The 23,530-nt window shown below is 46.5% G+C and overlaps 5 non-coding genes and 33 pseudogenes across 5 annotated transcripts; all 38 read left to right on the top strand.

Annotated features, from left to right (window-relative positions):
* The first annotated feature begins 19 nt into the window (after positions 1 to 19).
* Positions 20 to 136, top strand: LOC148249511 (5S ribosomal RNA; annotated as a pseudogene).
* Positions 137 to 339: 203 nt separating this feature from the next.
* On the top strand, positions 340 to 458 carry LOC148249510 (5S ribosomal RNA; annotated as a pseudogene).
* Positions 459 to 666: 208 nt separating this feature from the next.
* On the top strand, positions 667 to 784 carry LOC148249509 (5S ribosomal RNA; annotated as a pseudogene).
* A 205-nt stretch (positions 785 to 989) lies between these two features.
* On the top strand, positions 990 to 1,108 carry LOC148249508 (5S ribosomal RNA; annotated as a pseudogene).
* Positions 1,109 to 1,669: 561 nt separating this feature from the next.
* Positions 1,670 to 1,787, top strand: LOC148249507 (5S ribosomal RNA; annotated as a pseudogene).
* Positions 1,788 to 1,991: 204 nt separating this feature from the next.
* On the top strand, positions 1,992 to 2,110 carry LOC148249506 (5S ribosomal RNA; annotated as a pseudogene).
* A 560-nt stretch (positions 2,111 to 2,670) lies between these two features.
* LOC148249505 (5S ribosomal RNA) lies at positions 2,671 to 2,789 on the top strand (annotated as a pseudogene).
* Positions 2,790 to 2,994: 205 nt separating this feature from the next.
* LOC148249504 (5S ribosomal RNA) lies at positions 2,995 to 3,113 on the top strand. Its single transcript, XR_015815060.1, has one exon. It is a non-coding gene; the product is annotated as a 5S ribosomal RNA (ribosomal RNA).
* A 561-nt stretch (positions 3,114 to 3,674) lies between these two features.
* LOC148249503 (5S ribosomal RNA) lies at positions 3,675 to 3,793 on the top strand (annotated as a pseudogene).
* A 466-nt stretch (positions 3,794 to 4,259) lies between these two features.
* On the top strand, positions 4,260 to 4,378 carry LOC148249502 (5S ribosomal RNA; annotated as a pseudogene).
* Positions 4,379 to 4,937: 559 nt separating this feature from the next.
* On the top strand, positions 4,938 to 5,056 carry LOC148249501 (5S ribosomal RNA; annotated as a pseudogene).
* A 521-nt stretch (positions 5,057 to 5,577) lies between these two features.
* On the top strand, positions 5,578 to 5,696 carry LOC148249500 (5S ribosomal RNA; annotated as a pseudogene).
* A 202-nt stretch (positions 5,697 to 5,898) lies between these two features.
* LOC148249499 (5S ribosomal RNA) lies at positions 5,899 to 6,016 on the top strand (annotated as a pseudogene).
* Positions 6,017 to 6,577: 561 nt separating this feature from the next.
* LOC148249498 (5S ribosomal RNA) lies at positions 6,578 to 6,695 on the top strand (annotated as a pseudogene).
* A 202-nt stretch (positions 6,696 to 6,897) lies between these two features.
* Positions 6,898 to 7,016, top strand: LOC148249497 (5S ribosomal RNA; annotated as a pseudogene).
* Positions 7,017 to 7,220: 204 nt separating this feature from the next.
* LOC148249496 (5S ribosomal RNA) lies at positions 7,221 to 7,339 on the top strand (annotated as a pseudogene).
* A 1,066-nt stretch (positions 7,340 to 8,405) lies between these two features.
* LOC148249495 (5S ribosomal RNA) lies at positions 8,406 to 8,524 on the top strand (annotated as a pseudogene).
* Positions 8,525 to 9,083: 559 nt separating this feature from the next.
* On the top strand, positions 9,084 to 9,202 carry LOC148249494 (5S ribosomal RNA; annotated as a pseudogene).
* A 204-nt stretch (positions 9,203 to 9,406) lies between these two features.
* Positions 9,407 to 9,525, top strand: LOC148249493 (5S ribosomal RNA; annotated as a pseudogene).
* Positions 9,526 to 10,739: 1,214 nt separating this feature from the next.
* Positions 10,740 to 10,858, top strand: LOC148249492 (5S ribosomal RNA; annotated as a pseudogene).
* Positions 10,859 to 11,422: 564 nt separating this feature from the next.
* On the top strand, positions 11,423 to 11,541 carry LOC148249491 (5S ribosomal RNA). Its single transcript, XR_015815356.1, has one exon. It is a non-coding gene; the product is annotated as a 5S ribosomal RNA (ribosomal RNA).
* A 1,290-nt stretch (positions 11,542 to 12,831) lies between these two features.
* Positions 12,832 to 12,952, top strand: LOC148249490 (5S ribosomal RNA; annotated as a pseudogene).
* Positions 12,953 to 13,161: 209 nt separating this feature from the next.
* Positions 13,162 to 13,280, top strand: LOC148249489 (5S ribosomal RNA; annotated as a pseudogene).
* A 562-nt stretch (positions 13,281 to 13,842) lies between these two features.
* On the top strand, positions 13,843 to 13,961 carry LOC148249488 (5S ribosomal RNA; annotated as a pseudogene).
* A 205-nt stretch (positions 13,962 to 14,166) lies between these two features.
* Positions 14,167 to 14,285, top strand: LOC148249487 (5S ribosomal RNA; annotated as a pseudogene).
* A 1,295-nt stretch (positions 14,286 to 15,580) lies between these two features.
* LOC148249486 (5S ribosomal RNA) lies at positions 15,581 to 15,699 on the top strand (annotated as a pseudogene).
* A 205-nt stretch (positions 15,700 to 15,904) lies between these two features.
* Positions 15,905 to 16,023, top strand: LOC148249485 (5S ribosomal RNA). The gene has a single exon (XR_015815032.1). It is a non-coding gene; the product is annotated as a 5S ribosomal RNA (ribosomal RNA).
* A 561-nt stretch (positions 16,024 to 16,584) lies between these two features.
* Positions 16,585 to 16,704, top strand: LOC148249484 (5S ribosomal RNA; annotated as a pseudogene).
* Positions 16,705 to 17,261: 557 nt separating this feature from the next.
* On the top strand, positions 17,262 to 17,380 carry LOC148249483 (5S ribosomal RNA; annotated as a pseudogene).
* A 205-nt stretch (positions 17,381 to 17,585) lies between these two features.
* Positions 17,586 to 17,704, top strand: LOC148249482 (5S ribosomal RNA; annotated as a pseudogene).
* Positions 17,705 to 18,536: 832 nt separating this feature from the next.
* On the top strand, positions 18,537 to 18,653 carry LOC148249481 (5S ribosomal RNA; annotated as a pseudogene).
* An 892-nt stretch (positions 18,654 to 19,545) lies between these two features.
* Positions 19,546 to 19,664, top strand: LOC148249480 (5S ribosomal RNA; annotated as a pseudogene).
* Positions 19,665 to 20,225: 561 nt separating this feature from the next.
* LOC148249479 (5S ribosomal RNA) lies at positions 20,226 to 20,344 on the top strand (annotated as a pseudogene).
* Positions 20,345 to 20,905: 561 nt separating this feature from the next.
* On the top strand, positions 20,906 to 21,024 carry LOC148249478 (5S ribosomal RNA). The gene has a single exon (XR_015815597.1). It is a non-coding gene; the product is annotated as a 5S ribosomal RNA (ribosomal RNA).
* Positions 21,025 to 21,232: 208 nt separating this feature from the next.
* LOC148249477 (5S ribosomal RNA) lies at positions 21,233 to 21,351 on the top strand. The gene has a single exon (XR_015815596.1). It is a non-coding gene; the product is annotated as a 5S ribosomal RNA (ribosomal RNA).
* A 561-nt stretch (positions 21,352 to 21,912) lies between these two features.
* On the top strand, positions 21,913 to 22,031 carry LOC148249476 (5S ribosomal RNA; annotated as a pseudogene).
* A 562-nt stretch (positions 22,032 to 22,593) lies between these two features.
* On the top strand, positions 22,594 to 22,712 carry LOC148249475 (5S ribosomal RNA; annotated as a pseudogene).
* Positions 22,713 to 23,277: 565 nt separating this feature from the next.
* Positions 23,278 to 23,395, top strand: LOC148249474 (5S ribosomal RNA; annotated as a pseudogene).
* Positions 23,396 to 23,530: the final 135 nt, after the last annotated feature.

Here is a 23,530-nt window from a genome sequence, read left to right as displayed (position 1 = left end):
TGAAGCGCAAAATTAAACAAGTTGCATCATACCAGCACTAATGCACTAGATCCCATCAGAACTCTGCAGTTAAGGGTGCTTGGGCGAGAGTAGTGCTCGGATGGGTGACCTCTTGGAAGTCCTCGTGTCGCAATAATTTTTTTCAGATGGGTCGTTCGACGTTACGCGCGACTAGAACTATGGTCCGCTGGTTTATACGCAAATGTGAGTCAAGAAAAAGGGGCATTTTAATCGATATTAGAATGAGAAGGAGAGGTGCAGTGTGAACCCACAAGGAAAAAAATGATGGGAGGGCGGGAGGGAAGAAGGAGTGTATGTATTTTCAGCATGAAATTAAACAGGTGCGGTCACACCAGCACAAATGCACCGGATCCCATCAGAATTCCGCAGGTAAGTATGCTTTGGCGAAAGTAGTACAATGATGGGTTACCTCCTGGGAAGTTCTCGTGTTGCACCCATTTTCCTTTTTTCAGATGTGCCGTTCGACGTTACGCACGACTTTAATTATGGTCCGCAGATTTATTTGCAAATGTGAGTCACGGCGCCGTGGCATTTTGCTTGATATTTGAACGAGAATGAGAGGTGCAGTGCGCACGCACAAGGAAGCAAATGACGGGAGGGGGAAGAAAGGAGAATGAGTTTATGTATTTGCAGGCGAAATTAAACAGGTGCGATCATACTAGCACTAATGCACCGGATCCCATCAGAACTCCGCAGTTAAGTGTGCTTGGGCGAGAGTAGTACTCGGATGGGTGACCTCCTGGAAGTCCTTGTGTCGCACCAATTTTTTTTCAGACGGGTCGTTCGACGTTACGCACGTCTGGAATTAGGGTCCGCTGGTTTATACGCAAATGTGAGTCAAGAAGCAGGGGCATTTTAATCGATATTAGAACGAGAATGAGAGTTGAAGTGTGAACGAACAAGGAAACAAATGACAGGAAGGGGAAGAAAGGAGAAGGAGTGTATGTATTTGCAGCGTGATATTAAACAGGTGCGATCATACCAGCACTAAATATCCGGATCCCATCAGAACTCCGCAGTTATGTGTGCTTGGGCGGGAGTAGTACTCGGATGGGTGACCACTTGGGAAGCCCTCGTGTTGCACCAATTTTTTTTCGGATGGGTTGTTCGACGTCACTTGTGAATGGAATTATAAACTGCTGGTTCATTTGCAAAGGTGAGTCACGGTGCCGGAGAATATTACTTGATATTAGAACGAGAAAGAGAGATGCATAGTGCACGCACAAGGAAATAAAAGACGGGAGGGGGGATGGGAGGAGAAAGAGTGTATGTATTTGCAGTGCAAAATGAAACATGAGGGATCATACCAGCACTAATGCAATGGATTCTATCAGAACTCCGCAGTTAAGGGTGCTTGAGCAAGAAAAGTACTTGGATGGGTGACCTCCTGCGAAGTCCTTATATTTCACCCATTTTCTTGGGAGGTCCTCGTGTTGCACCCATCTTTTTGCAGATGATTCTTTCGACGTTACGCGCGACTTGATTTATGGTCCGCAGGTTTATTCGCAAATGTGAGTCATGGCACCGTGGCATTTTACTTGATATTAGAACGAGTACGGGAGGTGCAGTGCGCACGCACAAGGAAACAAATGACAGGAGGAGGAAGAAAAGAGAAGGAGTGTATGTATTTGAAGCGCAAAATTAAACAAGTGGCATCATACCAGCACTAATGCACTGGATCCCATTAGAACTCTGCAGTTAAGTGTGCTTGGGTGAGAGTAGTACTCGGATGGGTGACCTCTTGGGAAGTCCTCGTATCGCAATAATATTTTTTCAGATGGGTCGTTCGACGTTACGCGCGACTGAAACTATGGTCCGCTGGTTTATACGCAAATGTGAGTCAAGAATCAAGGGCATTTTAATCGATATTAGAACGAGAATGAGAGGTGCAGTGTGAACGCACAAGGAAACAAATGATGGGAGGGGGGGAGGGAAGAAGGAGTGTATGTTTTTTCAGCACAAAATTAAACAGGTGCGGTCACACCAGCACAAATGCACCGGATCCCATCAGAACTCCGCAGTTAACTGTGCTTTGGCGAAAGTAGTACAATGATGGGTTACCTCCTGGGAAGTTCTCGTGTTGCACCCATTTTTTTTTCCATATGTGCCGTTCGACGTTACGCGCGACTTTAATTATGGTCCGCAGATTTATTCGCAAATATGAGTCACGGCGCCGTGGCATTTTACTTGATATTTGAACGAGCACGAGAGGTGCAGTGCGCATGCACAAGGAAAAAAACACGGGAGGGGGAAGAAAGGAGAAAGAGTTTATGTATTTGCAGCGCGAAATGAAACAGGTGCGATCATACCAGCACTAATGCAACGGATTCTATCAGAACTCCATAGGTAAGGGTGCTTGGGCGAGAGTAGTACTAGCATGGGTTACCTCCTGGGAAGTCCTTATATTTCACCCATTTTCTTGTGAAGTCCTCGTGTTGCACCCATTTTTTTGCAGATGATTCTTTCGACGTAACGCGCGACTTGAATTATGGTCCTCAGGTTTATTCGCAAATGTGAGTCACGGCGCTGTAGCATTTTACTTGATATTAGAACGAGAACGGGAGGTACAATGCGCACGCACAAGGAAACAAATGACGGGAGGGGGAAGAAAGGGGAATGAGTTTATGTATTTGCAGCGCGAAATTAAACAGGTGAGATCATACTAGCACTAATGCACTGGATCCCATCAGAACTCCGCAGTGAAGTGTGCTTGGGCGAGATTAGTACTCGGATGGGTGACCTCCTGGGAAGTCCTCGTGTCGCACCAATTTTTTTTCAGACGGGTCGTTCGACTTTATGCGCGTCTGGAACTAGGGTCCGCTGGTTTATACGCAAATGTGAGTCAAGATGCAGGGGCATTTTAATCGATATTAGAACGAGAATGAGAGGTGAAGTGTGAACGCACAAGGAAACAAATGACAGGAGGGGGAAGAAAGGAGAAGGAGTGTATGTATTTGCAGTGCGAAAGTAAACAGGTGCGATCATACCAGCACTAAAGCTCCGGATCCCATCAGAACTCTGCAGTTAAGTGTGCTTGGGCGAGCATAGTACTCGGATGGGTGACCACTTGGGAAGCCCTCGTGTTGCACCTATTTTTTTTCGGATGGGTTGTTAGACGTTACGCGCGAATAGAATTATAAACCGCTGGTTCATTTGCAAAGATGAGTCACGGTGTCGGGGTATATTACTTGATATTAGAACGAGAAAGAGAAATGCAGAGCGCACGCACAAGGAAACAAATGACGGGAGGGGGGATGGGAGGAGAAAGAGTGTATGTATTTGCAGCGCAGAATGAAACATGAGCGATCATACCAGCACCAATGAAACGGATTCTATCAGAACTCCGCAAGTTAAGGGTGCTTGGGCGAGAGTAGCACTAGGATGGGTGACCTCATGCGAAGTCCTTATATTTCACCTATTTTCTTAGGAAGTCCTCGTGTTGCACCTATTTTTTTGCAGATGATTCTTTCGACGTTACGCGCGACTTGAATTATGGTCCTCAGGTTTATTCGCCAATGTGAGTCACGGCACCGTAGCATTTTACTTGATATTAGAACGAGCACGGGAGGTGCAGTGCGCACGCACAAGAAAACAAATGATGGGAGGGGGAAGAAAGGAGAAGGAATTTATGTATTTGCAGCGCAACATTAAACAGGTGCGATCATACTAGCACTAATGCACCGTATCCCATCAGAACTCCGCAGTTAAGTGTGCTTGGGTGAGAGTAGTACTCGGATAAGTGACCTCCTGGGAAGTCCTCGTGTCGCACTAATTTTTTTTTCAGACGGGTCGTTCGACGTTACGCACGACTGGAACTAGGGTCCACGTGTTTTTACGCAAATGTGAGTCAAGAAGCAGGGGCATTTTAATCGATATTAGAACGAGAAGGAGAGATGCAGAGTGCACGCACAAGGAAACAAATGACGGGAGGGGGGATGGAGGGAGAAAAAATGTTTGTATTTGCAGCGCCGAATGAAACATGAGCAATCATACCAGCACCAATACCACGGATTCTATCAGAACTCCGCAAGTTAAGGGTGCTTGGGCGAGAGTAGCATTAGGATGGGTGACCTCCTGCGAAGTCCTTATATTTCACCAATTTTTTTGCAGATGATTCTTTCGACGATACACGGGACTTTAATTATGGTCCTCAGATTTATTCGCAAATGTGAGTCACAGCACCGTAGCATTTTACTTGATATTAGAACGAGCTCGGTAGGTGCAGTACGGAATTAAACGGGTGCGATCATACCATCACTAATGCACCGGATCCCATCAGAACTCCGCAGTTAACTGTGCTTGGACGAGAGTAGTTCTCGGATGGGTGGCCTCCTGGGAAGTCCTCGTGTCGCACCAATTTTTTTTCACACGGGTCATTCGACGTTACGCTCGACTGGAACTGGGGTCCGCTGGTTTCTACGCAATTGTGAGTCAAGAAGCAAGGGCATTTTAATCGATATTTGAACGAGAACGAGAGGTGCAGTGCGCACGCACAAGGAAACAAATGACGGGAGGGGGAAGAAAGGAGAAGGAGTTTATGTATTTGCAGCGCGAAATGAAACAGGTGCGATCATACCAGCACTAATGCAACGGATTCTATCAGAACTCCGTAGGTAAGGGTGCTTGGGCGAGAGTAGTACTAGCATGGGTTACCTCCTGCGAAGTCCTTATATTTCACCCATTTTCTTGTGAAGTCCTCGTGTTGCACCCATTTTTTTGCAGATGATTCTTTCGACATTACGCGCGACTTGAATTATGGTCCTCAGGTTTATTCGCAAATATGAGTCACGGTGCTGTAGCATTTTACTTGATATTAGAACGAGAACGGGAAGTGCAGTGCGCACGCACAAGGAAACAAATGACGGGAGGGGGAAGAAAGGGGAATGAGTTTATGTATTTGCAGCGCAAAATTAAACAGGTGCGATCATACCAGCACTAATGTACCGGATCCCATCAGAACTACGCAGTGAAGTGTGCTTGGGCGAGATTAGTACTCGGATGGGTGACCTCCTGGGAAGTCCTCGTGTCGCACCAATTTTTTTTCAGACGGGTCGTTCGACGTTACGCGCGTCTGGAACTAGGGTCCGCTGGTTTATACGCAAATGTGAGTCAAGAAGCAGGGGCATTTTAATCGATATTAGAACGAGAATGAGAGGTGAAGTGTGAACGCACAAGGAAACAAATGACGGAGGGGGAAGAGAGGAGAAGGAGTGTATGTATTTGCAGCGCGAAATTAAACAGGTGCGATCGTACCAGCACTAAAGCCCCGGATCCCATCAGAACTCCGCAGTTAGGTGTGCTTGGGCGAGAGTATTACTCGGAAGGGTGACCTCTTGGGAAGTCCTTATATTTCACCCATTTTCTTGTGAAGTCCTCGTGTTGCACCCATTTTTTTGCAGATGATTCTTTCGACGTTACGCGCGACTTGAATTATGGTCCTCAGGTTTATTCGCAAATGTGAGTCACGGCGCTGTAGCATTTTACTTGATATTAGAACGAGAACGGGAGGGGGAAGAAATGGTAATGAGTTTATGTATTTGCAGCGCGAAATTAAACAGGTACGATCATACCAGCACTAATGCACCGGATCCCATCAGAACTCCGCAGTGAATTGTGCTTGGGCGAGATTAGTACTCGGATGGGTGACCTCCTGGGAAGTCCTCGTGTCGCACAAATTTTTTTTTAGACTGGTCGTTCGACGTTACGCGCGTCTGGAACTAGGGTCCGCTGGTTTATACGCAAATGTGAGTCAAGAAGCAGGGGCATTTTAATCGATATTAGAACGAGAATGAGAGGTGAAGTGTGAACGCACAAGGAAACAAATGACGGGAGGGGGAAGAAAGGAGGAGTGTATGTATTTGCAGCGCGAAATTAAAGAGGTACGATCATAGCAGCACTAAAGCCCCGGATCCCATCAGAACTCCGCAGTTAAGTGTGCTTGGCGAGAATAGTACTCTGATGGGTGACCACCTGGGAAGCCCTCATGTTGCACCTATTTTTTTTCGGATGGGTTGTTCGACGTTACGCGCGAATGGAATTATAAACCGCTGGTTCATTTGCAAAGGTGAGTCATGGTGCCGGAGCATATTACTTGATATTAGAACGAGAAAGAGAGATGCAGAGTGCACGCACAAGGAAACGAATGAAGGGACGAGGGATGGGAGGAGAAAGAGTGTATGTATTTACTGTGCATAATGAAACATGAGGGATCATACCAGCACTAATGCAACGGATTCTATTAGAACTCCGCAGTTAAGGGTGCTTGGGTGAGAAAAGTACTCGGATGGGTGACATCCTGCGAAGTCCTTATATTTCACCCATTTTCTTGGGAGGTCCTCGTGTTGCACCCATCTTTTTACAGATGATTCTTTCGACGTTACGCGGGACTTGATTTATGGTCCGCAGGTTTATTCGCAAATGTGAGTTACGGCGCCGTGGCATTTTACTTGATATTAGAACGAGTACGGGAGGTGCAGTGCGCACGCACAAGGAAACAAATGACGGGAGGAGGAAGAAAAGAGAAGGAGTGTATGTATTTGAAGCGCAAAATTAAACAAGTGGCATCATACCAGCACTAATGCACTGGATCCCATCAGAACTATGCAGTTAAGCGTGCTTGGGCGAGAGTAGTACTCGGATGGATGACCTTTTGGGAAGTCCTCGTATCGCAACAATTTTTTTTCAGATGGGTCGTTCGACGTTACGCGCGACTGGAACTATGGTCCGCTGGTTTATACGCAAATGTGAGTCAAGAATCAGGGGCATTTTAATCGATATTAGAACGAGAATGAGAGGTGCAGTGTGAATGCACAAGGAAACAAATGACGGGAGGGGGAAGAAAGGAGGAGTGTATGTATTTGCAGCGCGAAATTAAAGAGGTTCGATCATAGCAGCACTAAAGCCCCGGATCCCATCAGAACTCCGAAGTTAAGTGTGCTTGGGCGAGAGTAGTACTCGGATGGGTGACCACCTGGGAAGGCCTCATGTTGCACCTATTTTTTTTCGGATGGGTTGTTCGACGTTACGCGCGAATGGAATTATAATTCGCTGGTTCATTTGCAAAGGTGAGTCACGGTGCCGGGGCATTTTACTTGATATTAGAATGAGAAAGAGAGATGCAGAGTGCACGCACAAGGAAATAAATGACGGGAGGGGGAAGAAAGGAGAAGGAGTTTAAGTATTTGCAGCGCGGAATTAAAGGGTGCGATCATACCAGCACTAATGCACCGGATCCCATCAGAACTCCGTAGTTAAGTGTGTTTGGGCGAGAGTAGTACTCGGATGGGTGACCTCTTGGGAAGTCCTTGTGTCACACCAATTTTTTTTCAGACGGGTCGTTCTACGTTACGCGCGACTGGAACTTGGGTCCGCTGGTTTATACGCAAATCTGAGTCAAGAAACAGGGGAATTTTAAACGATATTAGAACGAGAAGAAGATGTGTAGTGTGAACGCACAAGGAAACAATTGATGGGAGGGGGAGGGAATGAGAAAAAGTGTATGTATTTGCAGCGCAGAATGAAACAGGTGCGATCATACCAGCACTAATGCAACGGATTCTATCAGAACTCCGTAAGTAAGGGTGCTTGGGCGAGAGTAGTAATAGCATGGGTTACCTCCTGCGAAGTCCTTATATTTCACCCATTTTCTTGTGAAGTCCTCGTGTTGCACCCATTTTTTTGCAGATGATTCTTTCGACGTTACCCGCGACTTGAATTATGGTCCTCAGGTTTATTCGCAAACGTGAGTCACAGCGCTGTAGCATTTTACTTGATAATAGAACGAGAACGGGAGGTTTAGCGCGCACAAACAAGGAAACAAATGACGGGAGGGGGAAGAAAAGAGAAGGAGTGTATGTATTTGCAGCGTGAAACTAAACAGGTGCAATCATACCACGCACAAGGAAACAGGGGCATTTTAATCGATATTAGAACGAGAAGGAGAGATGCAGAGTGCACGCACAAGGAAACAAATGACGGGAGGGGGGATGGAGGGAGAAAAAGTGTATGTATTTGCAGCGCAGAATGAAACATGAGCAATCATACCAGCACCAATGCAACGGATTCTATCAGAACTCCGCAAGTTAATGGTGCTTGGGCGAGAGTAGCACTAGGATGGGTGACCTCCTGCGAAGTCCTCATATTTCACCCATTTTCTTAGGAAGTCCTCGTGTTGCACCCATTTTTTTGCAGATGATTCTTTCGACGATACGCGCGACTTGAATTATGGTCCCCAGGTTTATTCGCAAATGTGAGTCACGGCACCTTAGCATTTTACTTGATATTAGAACGAGCACGGGAGGTGCAGTGCGCACGCACAAGGAAACAAATGACGGGAGGGGAAAGAAAGGAGAAGGAGTTTATGTATTTACAGCGCGGAATTAAAGGGGTGCGATCATACCAGCACTAATGCGCCGGATCCCATCAGAACTCCGCAGTTAAGTGTGCTTGGGCGAGAGTAGTACTCGGATTGGTGACCTCCTGGGAAGTCCTCGTATCACACAAATTTTTTTTCAAACGGGTCATTCGACGTTACGCGCGGCTGGAACAAGGGTCCGCTGGTTTATACACAAATGTGAGTCAAGAAGCAGGGGCATTTTAATCGATATTAGAACAGGAAGGAAAGGTGCAGTGTGAACGCACAAGGAAACAATTGATGGGAGGGGGAGGGAAGGACAAGGAGTGTCTGTATTTTCAGCACGAAATGAAACAGGTGCGATCATACCAGCACTAATGCAACGGATTCTATCAGAACTCTGTAGGTAAGGGTGCTTGGGCGAGAGTAGTACTAGCATGGGTTACCTCCTGCGAAGTCCTTATATTTCACCCATTTTCTTGTGAAGTCCTTGTGTTGCACCCATTTTTTTGCAGATGATTCTTTCGACGTTACGCGAGACTTGAATTATGGTCCTCAGGTTTATTCGCAAATGTGAGTCATGGCGCTGTAGCATTTTACTTGATATTAGAACGAGAACGGGAGGTGCAGTGCGCACGCACAAGGAAACAAATGACGGGAGGGGGAAGAAAAAGGAATGAGTTTATGAATTTGCAGCGCGAAATTAAATAGGTGCGATCATACCAGCACTAATGCACTGGATCCCATCAGAACTCCGCAGTTAAATTTGCTTGGGCGAGATTAGTAGTCGGATGGGTGACCTCCTGGGAAGTTCTCGTGTCGCACCAATTTTTTTTCAGAAGGGTCGTTTGACGTTACGCGCGTCTAGAACTAGGGTCCGCTGGTTTATACGCAAATGTGAGTCAAGAAGTAGGGGCATTTTAATCGATATTAGAACGAGAAGGAGAGATGAAGTGTGAACGCACAAGGAAACAAATGACGGAGGGGGAAGAAAGGATAAGGAGTGTATGTATTTGCAGCGCGAAATTAAACAGGTGCGATCATACCAGCACTAAAGTCCCGGATCCCATCAGAGCTCCGCAGTTAGGTGTGCTTGGGAGAGAGTATTACTCGGATGGGTGACCTCTTGGGAAGTCCTCGTGTCGCACTAATTTTTTTTTCAGATGGGTCGTTCGATGTTACGAGCGACTGGAACTAGCGTCCACTGGTTTATACGCAAATGTGAGTCAAGAAGCAGGGGCATTTTAATCGATATTAGAACGAGAAGGAGAGATGCAGTGTGCACGCACAAGGAAACAAATGATGGGAGGGGGAGGGAAGAAGGAGTGTATGTATTTTCAGCACGAAATTAAACAGGTGCGGTCACGCTAGCACAAATGCACCGGATCCCATCAGAAATCCGCAGTTAAGTGTTCTTTGGCAAAAGTAGTACAATGATGGGTTACCTCCTGGGAGGTTTTCGTGTTGAACCCATTTTCTTTTTTTCAGATGTGCCATTCGACGTTACGCGCAACTTTAATTATGTTCCGCAGATTTATTCGCAAATGTGAGTCACGGCGCCGTGGCATTTTACTTGATATTTGAACGGGAACGAGAGGTACAGTGCGCACGCACAAGGAAATAAATGACGGGAGGGGGAAGAAAGGATAAGGAGTTTATGTATTTGCAATGCGAAATTAAACAGGTTCAATAATACCATCACTAATGCACCGGATCCCATTAGAACTCTGCAATTAAGTGTGCTTGCGCGGGAGTAGTACTCGGATGGGTGACCTCCTCGGAAGTCCTCGTGTCGCACTAATTTTTTTTTTTCAGACGGATCGTTCGACTTTACGTGCGACTGGAACTAGGGTCCACTGATTTATATGCAAATGTGAGTCAAGAAGCAGGGGCATTTTAATCGATATTAAAACGAGAAGGAGAGATGTGGAGTGCACGCACAAGGAAACAAATAACGGGAGGGGGGATGGAGGGAGAAAAAGTGTATGTATTTGAAGCGCAGAATGAAACATGAGCAATCATACCAGCACCAATGCAACGGATTCTATCAGAACTCCGCAAGTTAAGGATGCTTGGGCGAGAGTAGCACTAGGATGGGTGACCTCCTGCGAAGTCTTTATATTTCAACCATTTTCTTAGGAAGTTCTCCTGTTGCACCCATTTTTTTGCAGATGATTCTTTCGACGATACGCGCGACTTGAATTATGGTCCTCAGGTTTATTCGCAAATGTGAGTCACGGCACCGTAGCATTTTACTTGATATTAGAACGAGCACGAGAGGTGCAGTGCGCACACACAAGGAAACAAATGACGGGAGGGGGAAGAAAGGAGAAGGACTTTATATATTTGCAGCGCAGAATTAAACAGATGCGATCATACCAGCATTAATGCACCAGATCCCATTAGAACTCCGCAGTTAAGTGTGCTTGAGCGAGATTATTACTCGGATGGGTGACCTCCTGGGAAGTCCTCGTGTCGCACAAATTTTTTTTCTGACGGGTCGTTCAACGTTACGCGTGACTGGAACTAGGGTCCGCTTGTTTATACGCAAATGTGAGTCAAAAAGCAGGGCATTTTAATCGATATTAGAACGAGAAGGAGAGGTGCAGTGTGAACGCACAAGGAAACAATTGATGGGAGGGGGAGGGAAGGAGAAGGAGAAGGAGTGTATGTATTTTCAGCGCGAAATGAAACAGGTGCAATCATACCAGCACTAATGCAACGGATTCTATCAGAACTCCGTAGGTAAGGGTGCTTGGGCGAGAGTAGTACTAGCATGGGTTACCTCCTGCGAAGTCCTTATATTTCACCCATTTTCTTGTGAAATCCTCGTGTCGCACCAATTTTTTTTCAGACGGGTCATTCGACGTTTCGCATGTCTGGAACTAGGGTCCGCTGGTTTATACGCAAATGTGAGTCAAGAAGCAGGGGTATTTTAATCGATATTAGAACGAGAATAAGAGGTGAAGTGTGAACGCACAAGGAAACAAATGACGGGAGGGGGAAGAAAGGAGAAGGAGTGTATGTATTTGAAGCGCAAAATTAAACAGGTGCAATCATACCGGCACTAAAGCTCCGGATCCCATCAGAACTCCGCAGTTAAGTGAGCTTGGGCGAGAGTAGTACTCGGATGGGTGACCACCTGGGAAGCCCTCGTGTTGCACCAATATATTTTCGGATGGGTTGTTCGACGTTACGCGTGAATGAAATTATAAACCGCTGGTTCATTTGTAAAGGTGAGTCACGGTGCCGGGGCATATTACTTGATATTAGAACGAGAAAGAAAGATGCAGAGTGCACGCATAAGGAAACAAATGACGGGAGGGGGGATGGAAGGAGACAGAGTGTATGTATTTGCAGTGCAGAATGATACATGAGGGGGGATGGAAGGAAACAGAGTGTATGTATTTGCAGTGCAGAATGAAACATGAGGGATCATACCAGCACTAATGCAACTGATTCTATCAGAACTCCGCAGTTAAGGGTGCTTGGGCGAGAAAAGTACTCGGATGGGTGACCTCCTGCGAAGTCCTTATATTTCACCCATTTTCTTGGGAGGTCCTCGTGTTGCACCCATCTTTTTGCAGATGATTCTTTCGACGTTACGCGCGAATTGATTTATGGTCCGCATGTTGATTCGCAAATGTGAGTCACGGCGCCGTGGCATTTTACTTGATATTAGAACGAGAACGGGAGGTGCAGTGCGCACGCAAAAGGAAACAAATGACGGGAGGAGGAAGAAAAGAAAAGGAGTGTAGGTATTTGAAGCGCAAAATTAAACAAGTGGCAGCATACCAGCACTAATGCACTCGATCCCATCAGAACTCTGCAGTTCAGGGTGCTTGGGCTTGAAAAGTACTCGGATGGGTGACCTCCTGCGAAGTCCTTATATTTCACCCATTTTCTTGGGAGGTCCTCGTGTTGCACCCATCTTTTTGCAAATGATTCTTTCGACGTTACACGCGAATTGATTTATGGTCCGCATGTTTATTCGCAAATGTGAGTCACGGCGCCGTGACATTTTACTTGATATTAGAACGAGAACGGGAGGTGCAGTACGCACGCAAAAGGAAACAAATGACGAGAGGAGGAAGAAAAGAGAAGGAGTGTATGTATTTGAAGCGCAAAATTAAACAAGTGGCATCATACCAGCACTAATGCACTCGATCCCATCAGAACTCTGCAGTTTAGTGTGCTTGGGCGAGAGTAGTACTCGGATGCGTGACCTCTTGGGAAGCCCTCGTATCGCAACAATTTTTTTTCGGATATGTCGTTCGACGTTACGCGCTACTGGAACTATGGTCCGCTGGTTTATACGCAAATGTGAGTCAAGAATCAAGGGCATTTTAATCGATATTAGAACGAGAAGGAGAGGTGCAGTGTGAACGCACAAGGAAACAAATGATGGGAGGGGAGAGGGAAGAAGGAGTGTATGTATTTTCAGCACGAAATTAAACAGGTGCGGTCACACCAGCACAAATGCACCGGATCCCATCAGAACTCCGCAGTTAAGTGTGCTTTGGCGAAAAAGTAGTACAATGGTGGGTTACCTCATGGGAAGTTCTCGTGTTGCACCCATTTTCTTTTTTTCAGATGTGTCGTTCTACGTTACGCGCGACTTTAATTATGGTCCGCAGATTGATTCGCAAATGTGAGTCACGGCGCCGTGGCATTTTACTTGATATTTGAACGAGAACGAGAGGTGCAGTGCGCACGCACAAGGAAACAAATGACGGGAGGGGGAAGAAAGGAGAAGGAGTTTATGTATTTGCAGCGCGAAATTAAACAGGTGCGATCATACCATCACTAATGCACCGGATCCCATCAGAACTCCGCAGTTAAGTGTGCTTGGGAGAGAGTAGTACTCGGATTGGAGACCTCTTGGGAAGTCCTCGTGTCGCACTAATTATTTTTTCAGACGGGTCGTTCGACGTTACGCGCGACTGGAACTAGGGTCCACTGGTTTATACGCAAATGTGAGTCAAGAAGCAGGGGCATTTTAATTAATATTAGAACGAGAAGGAGAGATGCAGAGTGCACGCACAAGGAAGCAAATGACGGGAGGGGGGATCGAGGGAAAAAAAGTTTATGTATTTGCAGCGCAGAATGAAACATGAGCAATCATACCAGCACCAATGCAACGGATTCTATCAGAACTCCGCAAGTTAAGGGTGCTTGGGCGAGAGTAACACTAGGATGGGTGACCTCCTGCGAAGTCTTTATATTTCACCCATTTTCTTAGGAAATCCTCGTGTTGGACCCAGTTTTTTGCAGATGACTCTTTCGACGTTACGCGCGACTTGAATTATTATCCTCAGGTTTATTCGCAAATGTGAGTCACGGCGCTGTAGCATTTTACTTGATATTAGAACGAGAACGGGAGCTACAGTGCGCACGCATAAGGAAACAAATGACGGGAGGGGGACGAAAGAGGAATGAGTTTATGTATTCGTAGCGCGAAATTAAACAGGTGCAATCATTCCAGCACTAATGCACCGGATCCCATCAGAACTCCGCAGTTAAGTGTGCTTGGGCGAGAGTAGTACTCGGATGGGTGACCTCTTTGGAAGTCCTCGTGTCGCACCAATTTTTTTTCAGACGGGTCGTTCGACGTTACGCGCGACTGGAATTAGGGTCTGCTGGTTTATACGCAAATGTGAGTCAAGAAGCAGGGGCATTTTAATCGATATTAGAATGAGATTGAGAGGTGAAGTGTGAACGCACAAGGAAACAAATGACCGGTGGGGGAAGAAAGGAGAAGGAGTGTATGTATTTACAGTGCGAAATTAAACAGGAGAGATCATACCAGCACTAAAGCCCCGGATCCCATCAGAACTCCGGAGTTAAATATGCTTGGGCGAGAGTAGTACTCGGATTGGTGAACACTTGTGAAGCCCTCGTGTTGCACCTATTTTTTTCGGATGGGTTGTTCGACGTTACGCGCGAATGGAATTATAAACCGCTGGTTCATTTGCAAAGGTGAGTCACGGTGCCGGGGCATATTACTTGATATTAGAATGAGAAAGAGAGATGCAGAGTGCACGCACAAGGAAACAAATGACGGGAGGGGGGATGGGAGGAGAAAGAGTGTATGTATTTGTAGTGCAGAATGAAACATGAGGGATCATACCAGCACTAATACAAAGGATTCTATCAGAACTCCGCAATTAAGGGTGCTTGGGCGAGAAAATTACTCGGATGGGTGACCTCCTGCGAAGTCCTTATATTTCACCCATTTTCTTGGGAGGTCCTCGTGTTGCACCCATCTTTTTGCAGATGATTCTTTCGACGTTACGCACGACTTGATTTATGGTGACCTCCTGGGAAGTCCTCGTGTTGCACCCATTTTTTTCGGATGGGTCGCTCGACGTTACGCGCGAATGCAATTATAAACCGCTGGTTCATTCGCAAAGGTGAGTCACGATGCTAGGGCATTTGACTTGATATTAGAACGAGAAGGAGAGATGCAGAGTGCACGCACAAGGAAACAAATGACGGGAGAGGGGATGGAGGGAGAAAGAGTGTATGTATTTGCAGCGCAGAATGAAACATGAGCGATCAAACCAGCACCAATACGACGGATTCTATCAGAACTCTGCAAGTTAAGGGTGCTTGGGCGAGAGTAGCACTAGGATGGGTGACCTCATGCGAAGTCCTTATATTTCACCTATTTTCTTAGAAAGTCCTCGTGTTGCACCCATTTTTTTGCAGATGATTCTTTCGACGTTACGCGCGACTTGAATTATGGTCCTCAGGTTTATTCGCAAATGTGAGTCACGGCACTGTAGCATTTTACTTGATTTTAGAACGAGCACGGGAGGTGCAATGCGCACGCACAAGGAAACAAATGACGGGAGGGGGAAGAAAGGAGAAGGAGTTTATGTATTTGCAGCGCGGAATTAATCGGGTGCGATCATACCAGCATTAATGCACCGGATCCCATCAGAACTCCGCAGTTAAGTGTGCAGGCGAGAGTAGTACTCGGATTGGTGTCGCAACAATTCTTTTTCAGACGGGTCGTTCGAAGTTACGCGTGACTGGAACTAGGGTCTGCTAGTTTATACGCAAATGTGAGTCAAGAAGCAGGGGCATTTTAATCGATATTAGAACGAGAATGAGAGGTGAAGTGTGAACGCACAAGGAAACAAATGACGGGAGGGGGAAGAAAGGAGAAGGAGTGTATGTATTTGTAGCCCGAAACTAAACAGGTGCGATCATACCAGCACTAAAGCCCCGGATCCCATCAGAACTCTGCAATTAAGTGTGCTTGGGTGAGATTAGTACTCGGATGGATGACCTCCTGGGAAGTCCTCGTGTCGCACCAATTTTTTTTTAGACGGGTCGTTCGACGTTACGCGCGTCTGGAACTAGGGTCCGCTGGTTTATACGCAAATTTGAGTCAAGAATCAGGGGCATTTTAATCGATATTAGAACGAGAATGAGAGGTAAAGTATGAACGCACAAGGAAACAAATGACCGGAGGGGGAAGAAAGGAGAAGGAGTGTATGTATTTGTAGCGCGAAATTAAACAGGTGCGATCATACCAGCACCAAAACTCCGGATCCCATCAGCTCTCCGCAGTTAAGTGTGCTTGGGTGAGGGTAGTACTCGGATGGGTGACCACTTGGGAAGCCCTCGTGTTGCACCTATTTTTTTTCGGATGGGTTGTTCGACGTTACACGCGAATGGAATTATAAACCACTGGTTCATTTGCAAAGGTGAGTCACGGTGCCGGGTCATATTACTTGATATTAGAACGAGAAAGAGAGATGCAGAGTGCACGCACAAGGAAACAAATGACGGGAGGGGGGATAAGAGGAGAAAGAGTGTATGTATTTGCTGTGCATAATGAAACATGAGGGATCATACCAGAACTAATGCAACGGATTCTATCAGAACTCCGCAGTTAAGGGTGCTTGGGAGAGAAAAGTACTCGGATGGGTGACCTCCTGCGAAGTCCTTATATTTCACCCAGTTTCTTGGGAGGTCCTCGTGTTGCACCCATCTTTTTTCAGATGATTCTTTCGACGTTACGCGCGACTTGATTTATGGTCCGCAGGTTTATTCGCAAATGTGAGTCATGGCGTCGTGGCATTTTACTTGATATTAGAACGAGTACGGGAGGTGCAGTGCGCCCGCAAAAGGAAACAAATGACGGGATGAGGAAGAAAAGAGAAGGAGTGTATGTATTTGAAGCGCAAAATTAAACAAATGGCATCATACCAGCACTAATGCACTGGATCCCATCAGAACTCCATAGTTAAGTGTGCTTGGGCGAGAGTAGTACTCGGATGGGTGACCTCTTGGGAAGTCCTCGTGTCGCACCAATTTTTTTTCAGACGGGTCGTTCGATGTTACGCGCGACTGGAACGAGGGTCCGCTGGTTTATACGCAAATGTGAGTCAAGAAGTAGGGGCATTTTAATCGATATTAGAACGAGAAGCAGAGGTGCAGTGTGAACGCACAAAGAAACAATTGATGGGAGGGGGAGGGAAGGAGAAGGAGTGTATGTATTTTCAGCACGAAATGAAACAGGTGCGATCATACCAGCACTAATGCAACGGATTCTATTAGAACTCCGTAGGTAAGGGTGTTTGGGCGAGAGTAGTTCTAGCATGGGTTACCTTCTGCGAAGTCCTTATATTTCACCCATTTTCTTAGGAAGTCCTCGTGTTGCACCCATTTTTTTGCAGATGATTCTTTCGACGATACGCGCGACTTTAATTATGGTCCTCAAGTTTATTCACAAATGTGAGTCACGGCACCGTAGCATTTTACTTGATATTAGAACGAGCACAGGAGGTGCAGTGCGCACGCACAAGGAAACAAATGACGGGAGGGGGAAGAAAGGAGAATGAGTTTATGTATTTGCGGCGCAAAATTAAAGAGGTGCGATCATACCAGCACTAATGCACCGAATCCTATCAGAACTCCGCAGTGAAGTGTGATTGGGCGAGATTAGCACTCGGATGGGTGACCTCCTTGGAAGTCCTCGTGTCGCACCAATTTTTTTTCAGACGGGTCGTTCGACGTTACGCGCGTCTGGAACTAGGGTCCGCTGGTTTATACGCAAATGTGAGTCAAGAAGCAGGGGCATTTTAATCGATATTAGAATGAGAATGAGAGGTGAAGTCTGAACGCAAAAGGAAACAAATGACGGGAGGGGGAAGAAAGGAGAAGGAGTGTATGTATTTATAGCGCAAAACTAAACAAGTGCGATCATACCAGCACTAAAGCCCCGGATCCCATCAGAACGCTGCAGTTAAGTGTGCTTGGGTGAGATTAGTACTCGGATGGATGACCTCCTGGGAAGTCCTCGTGTCGCACTAATTTTTTTTTTAGACGGGTCGTTCGACGTTACGCGCGACTGGAAATGGGGTCCGCTGGTTTATACGCAATTGTTAGTCAAGAAGCAGGGGCATTTTAATCGATATTAGAACGAGTAGGAGAGGTGCAGTGTGAACACACAAGGAAACAATTGATGGGAGGGGGAGGGAAGGAGAAGGAGTGTTTGTATTTTCAGCTCTCCGCAGTTAAGTGTGCTTGGGTGAGGGTAGTACTCGGATGGGTGACCACTTGGGAAGCCCTCGTGTTGCACCTATTTTTTTTCGGATGGGTTGTTCGACGTTACACGCGAATGGAATTATAAACCACTGGTTCATTTGCAAAGGTGAGTCACGGTGCCGGGTCATATTACTTGATATTAGAACGAGAAAGAGAGATGCAGAGTGCACGCACAAGGAAACAAATGACGGGAGGGGGGATAAGAGGAGAAAGAGTGTATGTATTTGCTGTGCATAATGAAACATGAGGGATCATACCAGAACTAATGCAACGGATTCTATCAGAACTCCGCAGTTAAGGGTGCTTGGGAGAGAAAAGTACTCGGATGGGTGACCTCCTGCGAAGTCCTTATATTTCACCCAGTTTCTTGGGAGGTCCTCGTGTTGCACCCATCTTTTTTCAGATGATTCTTTCGACGTTACGCGCGACTTGATTTATGGTCCGCAGGTTTATTCGCAAATGTGAGTCACGGCGCCGTGGCATTTTACTTAGATATTAAAACAAGTACGGAAGGTGCAGTGCGCTCGCACAAGGAAACAAATGACGGGAGGAGGAAGAAAAGATTAGGAGTGTATGTATTTGAAGCGCAAAATTAAACAAGTGGCATCATACCAGCACTAATGCACTGGATCCCATCAGAACTCTGCAGTTTAGTGTGCTTGGGCGAGAGTAGTACTCGGATGGGTGACTTCTTGAGAAGTCCTCGTATCACAACAATTTTTTTTCAGATAGGTCGTTCGACATTACGCGCGATTGGAACTATGTTCCGCTGGTTTATACGCAAATGTGAGTCAAGAATCAGGGGCATTTTAATCGATATTAGAACGAGAAGGAGTGGTGCAATGTGAACGCAAAAGGAAACAAATGATGGGAGGGCGGGAGGGAAGAAGAAGTGTATGTATTTTCACCACGAAATTAAACAGGTGAGGTAACACCAGCACAAATGCACCGGATCCCATCAGAACTCTGCAGTTAAGTGTGCTTTGGTGAAAGTAGTACAATGATGGGTTACCTCCTCGGAAGTTCTCGTGTTGCACCCATTTTCTTTTCTTCAGATGTGTCGTTCGACGTTACGCGCGACTTTAATTATGGTCCGCAAATTTATTCGAATATGTGAGTCACGGCGCCGTGGCATTTTACTTGATATTTGAACGAGAACGAGAGGTGCAGTGCGCACGCACAAGGAAACAAATGACGAGAGGGGGAAGAAAGGAGAAGGAGTGTATGTATTTGCAGCCGGAAATGAAACAGGTGCGATCATACCAGCACTAATGCAACGGATTCTATCAGAACTCCGTAGGTAAGGGTGCTTGGGCGAGAGTAGTACTAGTATGGGTTACCTCCTGCGAAGTCCTTATATTTCACCCATTTTCTTGTGAAGTCCTCGTGTTCCACCCATCTTCTTTTTTTCAGATGTGCCGTTCGACGTTACGCGCGACTTTAATTATGGTCCGCAGATTTATTCGCAAATGAGAGTCACGGCACCGTGGCATTTTACTTGATATTTGAACGAGAACAAGAGGTGGAGTGCGCACGCACAAGGAAACAAATGACGGGAGGGGGAAGAAAGGAGAAGGAGTTTATCTATTTGCAGCGTTGAATTAAACGGGTGCGATCATACCAGCACTAATGCACCGGATCCCATCAGAACTCCGCAGTTAAGTGTGCTTGGTCGAGAGTAGTACTCGGATGGGTGACCTCCTGGGAAGTCCTCATGTCGCACCAATTTTTTTTCAGACGGGTCGTTCGACGTTACGCGCGACTGGAACTAGGGTCCGCTGGTTTATACGCAAATGTGAGTCAAGAAACAGGGGCATTTTCATCGATATTAGAATGAAAAGGAGAGATGCAGAGTGCACGCATAAGTAAACAAATGACGGGAGAGGGGATGGAGGGAGAAAAAGTGTATGTATTTGCAGCGCATAATGAAACATGAGCAATCATACCAGCACCAATGCAACGGATTCTATCAGAACTCCGCAAGTTAAGGGTGCTTGGGCGAGAGTAGCACTAGGATGGGTGACCTCCTGCGAAGTCCTTATATTTCACCCATTTTGTTAGGAAGTCCTCGTGTTGCACCCATTTTTTTGCAGATGATTCTTTCGACGATACGCGCGACTTGAATTATGGTCCTCAGGTTTATTCGCAAATGTGAGTCACGTCACCGTAGCAATTTACTTGATATTAGAACGAGCACGGAAGGTGCAGTGCGCGCGCACAAGGAAACGAATGACGGGAGGGGGAACAAAGGAGAAGGAGTTTATGTATTTGCAGCGTTGAATTAAACGGGTGCGATCATACCAGCACTAATGCACCGGATCCCATCAGAACTCCGCAGTTAAGTGTGCTTGGTCGAGAGTAGTACTCGGATGGGTGACCTCCTGGGAAGTCCTCATGTCGCACCAATTTTTTTTCAGACGGGTCGTTCGACGTTACGCGCGACTGGAACTAGGGTCCGCTGGTTTATACGCAAATGTGAGTCAAGAAACAGGGGCATTTTAATCGATATTAGAATGAAAAGGAGAGATGCAGAGTGCACGCACAAGTAAACAAATGACGGGAGAGGGGATGGAGGGAGAAAAAGTGTATGTATTTGCAGCGCATAATGAAACATGAGCAATCATACCAGCACCAATGCAACGGATTCTATCAGAACTCCGCAAGTTAAGGGTGCTTGGGCGAGAGTAGCACTAGGATGGGTGACCTCCTGCGAAGTCCTTATATTTCACCCATTTTCTTAGGAAGTCCTCGTGTTGCTCCCATTTTTTTGCAGATGATTCTTTCGACGATACGCGCGACTTGAATTATGGTCCTCAAGTTTATTCGCAAATGTGAGTCACGACACCGTAGCATTTTACTTGATATTAGAACGAGCACGGGAGGTGCAGTGCGCGCGCACAAGGAAACGAATGACGGGAGGGGGAAGAAAGGAGAAGGAGTTTATGTATTTGCAGCGCGGAATTAAACGGGTGCGATCATACCAGCACAAATGCACCGGATCCCATCAGAACTCCGCAGTTAAGTGTGCTTGTGCGAAAGTAGTACAATGATGGGTTACCTCCTGGGAAGTTCTCGTGTTGCACCCATTTTCTTTTTTTCAGATGTGTCGTTCGACGTTACGCGCGACTTTAATTATGGTCCGTAGATTTATTCACAAATTTGAGTCACGTGCCGTGGCATTTTACTTGATATTTAAACGAGAACGAGAGGTGCAGTGCGTACGCACAAGGATACAAATGACGGGAGGGGGAAGAAAGGAGAAGGAGTTTATGTATTTGCAGCGCAAAATTAAACAGGTGCGATCATACCAGCACAAATGCAGCGGATACCATCATAACTCCGCAGTTAAGTGTGCTTGGGCGAGAGTAGTACTCGGATGGGTGACCTCTTGGGAAGTCCTCGTGTCGCACTAATTTTTTTTTTCAGACGGGTCGTTCGACGTTACGCGCGACTGGAACTAGGGTCCACTGGTTTATACACAAATGTGAGTCAAGAAGCAGGGGCATTTTAATCGATATTAGAACGAGAAGGAGAGGTGCAGTGTGAACGCACAAGGAAACAATTGACGGGAGGGGGAGGGAAGGAGAAGGAGTGTATGTATTTTCAACACGAAATGAAACAGGTGCGATCATACCAGCACTAATGCAACGGATTCAATCAGAACTCCGTAGGTAAGGGTACTTGGGCGAGAGTAGTACTAGAATGGGTTACCTCCTGCGAAGTCCTTATATTTCACCCATTTTCTTGTGAAGTCCTCGTGTTGCACCCATTTTTTTGCAGATGATTCTTTTGACGTTACGCGCGACTTGAATTATGGTCCTCAGGTTTATTTGCAAATGTGAGTCACGGCGCTGTAGCATTTTACTTGATATTAGAACGAGAACGGGACGTGCAGTGCGCACGCACAAGGAAACAAATGAAGGGAGTGGGAAGAAAGGGGAATGAGTTTACATATTTGCAGCCCGAAATTAAACAGGTGCGATCATACCAGCACTAATGTACCAGATCCCATCATAACTCCGCAGTGAAGTGTGCTTGGGCGAGATTAGTACTCGGATGGGTGACCTCCTGGGAAGTTCTCGTGTCCCACCAATTTTTTTTCAGACGGGTCGTTCGACGTTACGCGCGTCTGGAACTAGGGTCCGCTGGTTTATACGCAAATGTGAGTCAAGAAGCAGGGGCATTTTAATCAATATTAGAACGAGAAGGAGAGATGCAGAGTGCACGCACAAGGAAACAAATGACGGGAGGGGGGATGGAGGGAGAAAAAGTGTATGTATCTGCAGCGCAGAATGAAACATGAGCAATCATACCAGCACCAATGCAACGGATTCTATCAGAACTCCGCAAGTTAAAGGGTGATTGGGCGAGAGTAGCACAAGGATGGGTGACCTCCTGCGAAGTCCTTATATTTCACCCATTTTCTTAGGAAGTCCTCGTGTTGCACCCATTTTTTTACAGATGATTCTTTCGACGATACGCGCGACTTGAATTATGGTCCTCAAGTTTATTCGCAAATGTGAGTCACGGCACCGTAGCATTTTACTTGATATTAGAACGAGCACGGGAGGTGCAGTGCGCACGCACAAGGAAACAAATGACGGGAGGGGGAAGAAAGGAGAAGGAGTTTATGTATTTGCAGCGCAAAATTAAACGGGTGTGATCATACCAGCATTAATGCACCGGATCCCATCAGAACTCCGCAGTTAAGTGTGCTTGGGCGAGAGTAGTACTCGGATGGGTGACCTCCTGGGAAGTCCTCGTGTCCCACCAATTTTTTTTCAGACGGGTCGTTCGACGTTACGCGCGACTGGAACTAGGGTCCGCTGGTTTATACGCAAATGTGAGTCAAGAAGCAGGGGCATTTTAATCGATATTAGAACGAGAAGGAGAGGTGCAGTGTGAACGCACAAGGAAACAATTGATGGGAGGGGGAGGGAAGGAGAAGGAGAGTGTATGTATTTTCAGCACGAAATGAAACAGGTGCGATCATACCAGCACTAATGCAACGGATTCTATCAGAACTCCGTAGGTAAGGGTGCTTGGGCGAGAGTAGTACTAGCATGGGTTTCCTCCTGCGAAGTCCTTATATTTCACCCATTTTCTTGTGAAGTCCTCGTGTTGCACCCATCTTCTTTTTTTCAGATGTGCCGTTCGACGTTACGCGCGACTTTAATTATGGTCCGTAGATTTATTCGCAAATGAGAGTCACGGCACCGTGGCATTTTACTTGATATTTGAACGAGAACAAGAGGTGCAGTGCGCACGCACAAGGAAACAAATGACGGGAGGGGAAAGAAAGGAGAAGGAGTATATGTATTTGCAACGCCAAATTAAACGGGTGCGATCATACCAGCATTAATGCCCCGGACCCCATCAGAACTCCGCAGTTAAGTGTGCTTGGGCGAGAGTAGTACTCGGATGGGTGACCTCCTGGGAAGTCCTCGTGTCCAACTAATTTATTTTCAGACGGGTCGTTCGACGTTACGCGCGACTGGAACTAGGATCCGCTGGTTTATACGCAAATGTGAGTCAAGAAGCAGGGGCATTTTAATCGATATTAGAACGAGAAGGAGAGCTACAGAGTGCACG

This window comes from Carica papaya, chromosome 8, assembly GCF_054855325.1.
Source record: "Carica papaya isolate Zhongbai chromosome 8, ASM5485532v1, whole genome shotgun sequence".
Taxonomy (NCBI): domain Eukaryota; kingdom Viridiplantae; phylum Streptophyta; class Magnoliopsida; order Brassicales; family Caricaceae; genus Carica; species Carica papaya.
The sequence above is the reverse complement of the archived record's forward strand: the minus strand, read 5'-3'. Positions and strand labels throughout refer to the sequence as shown.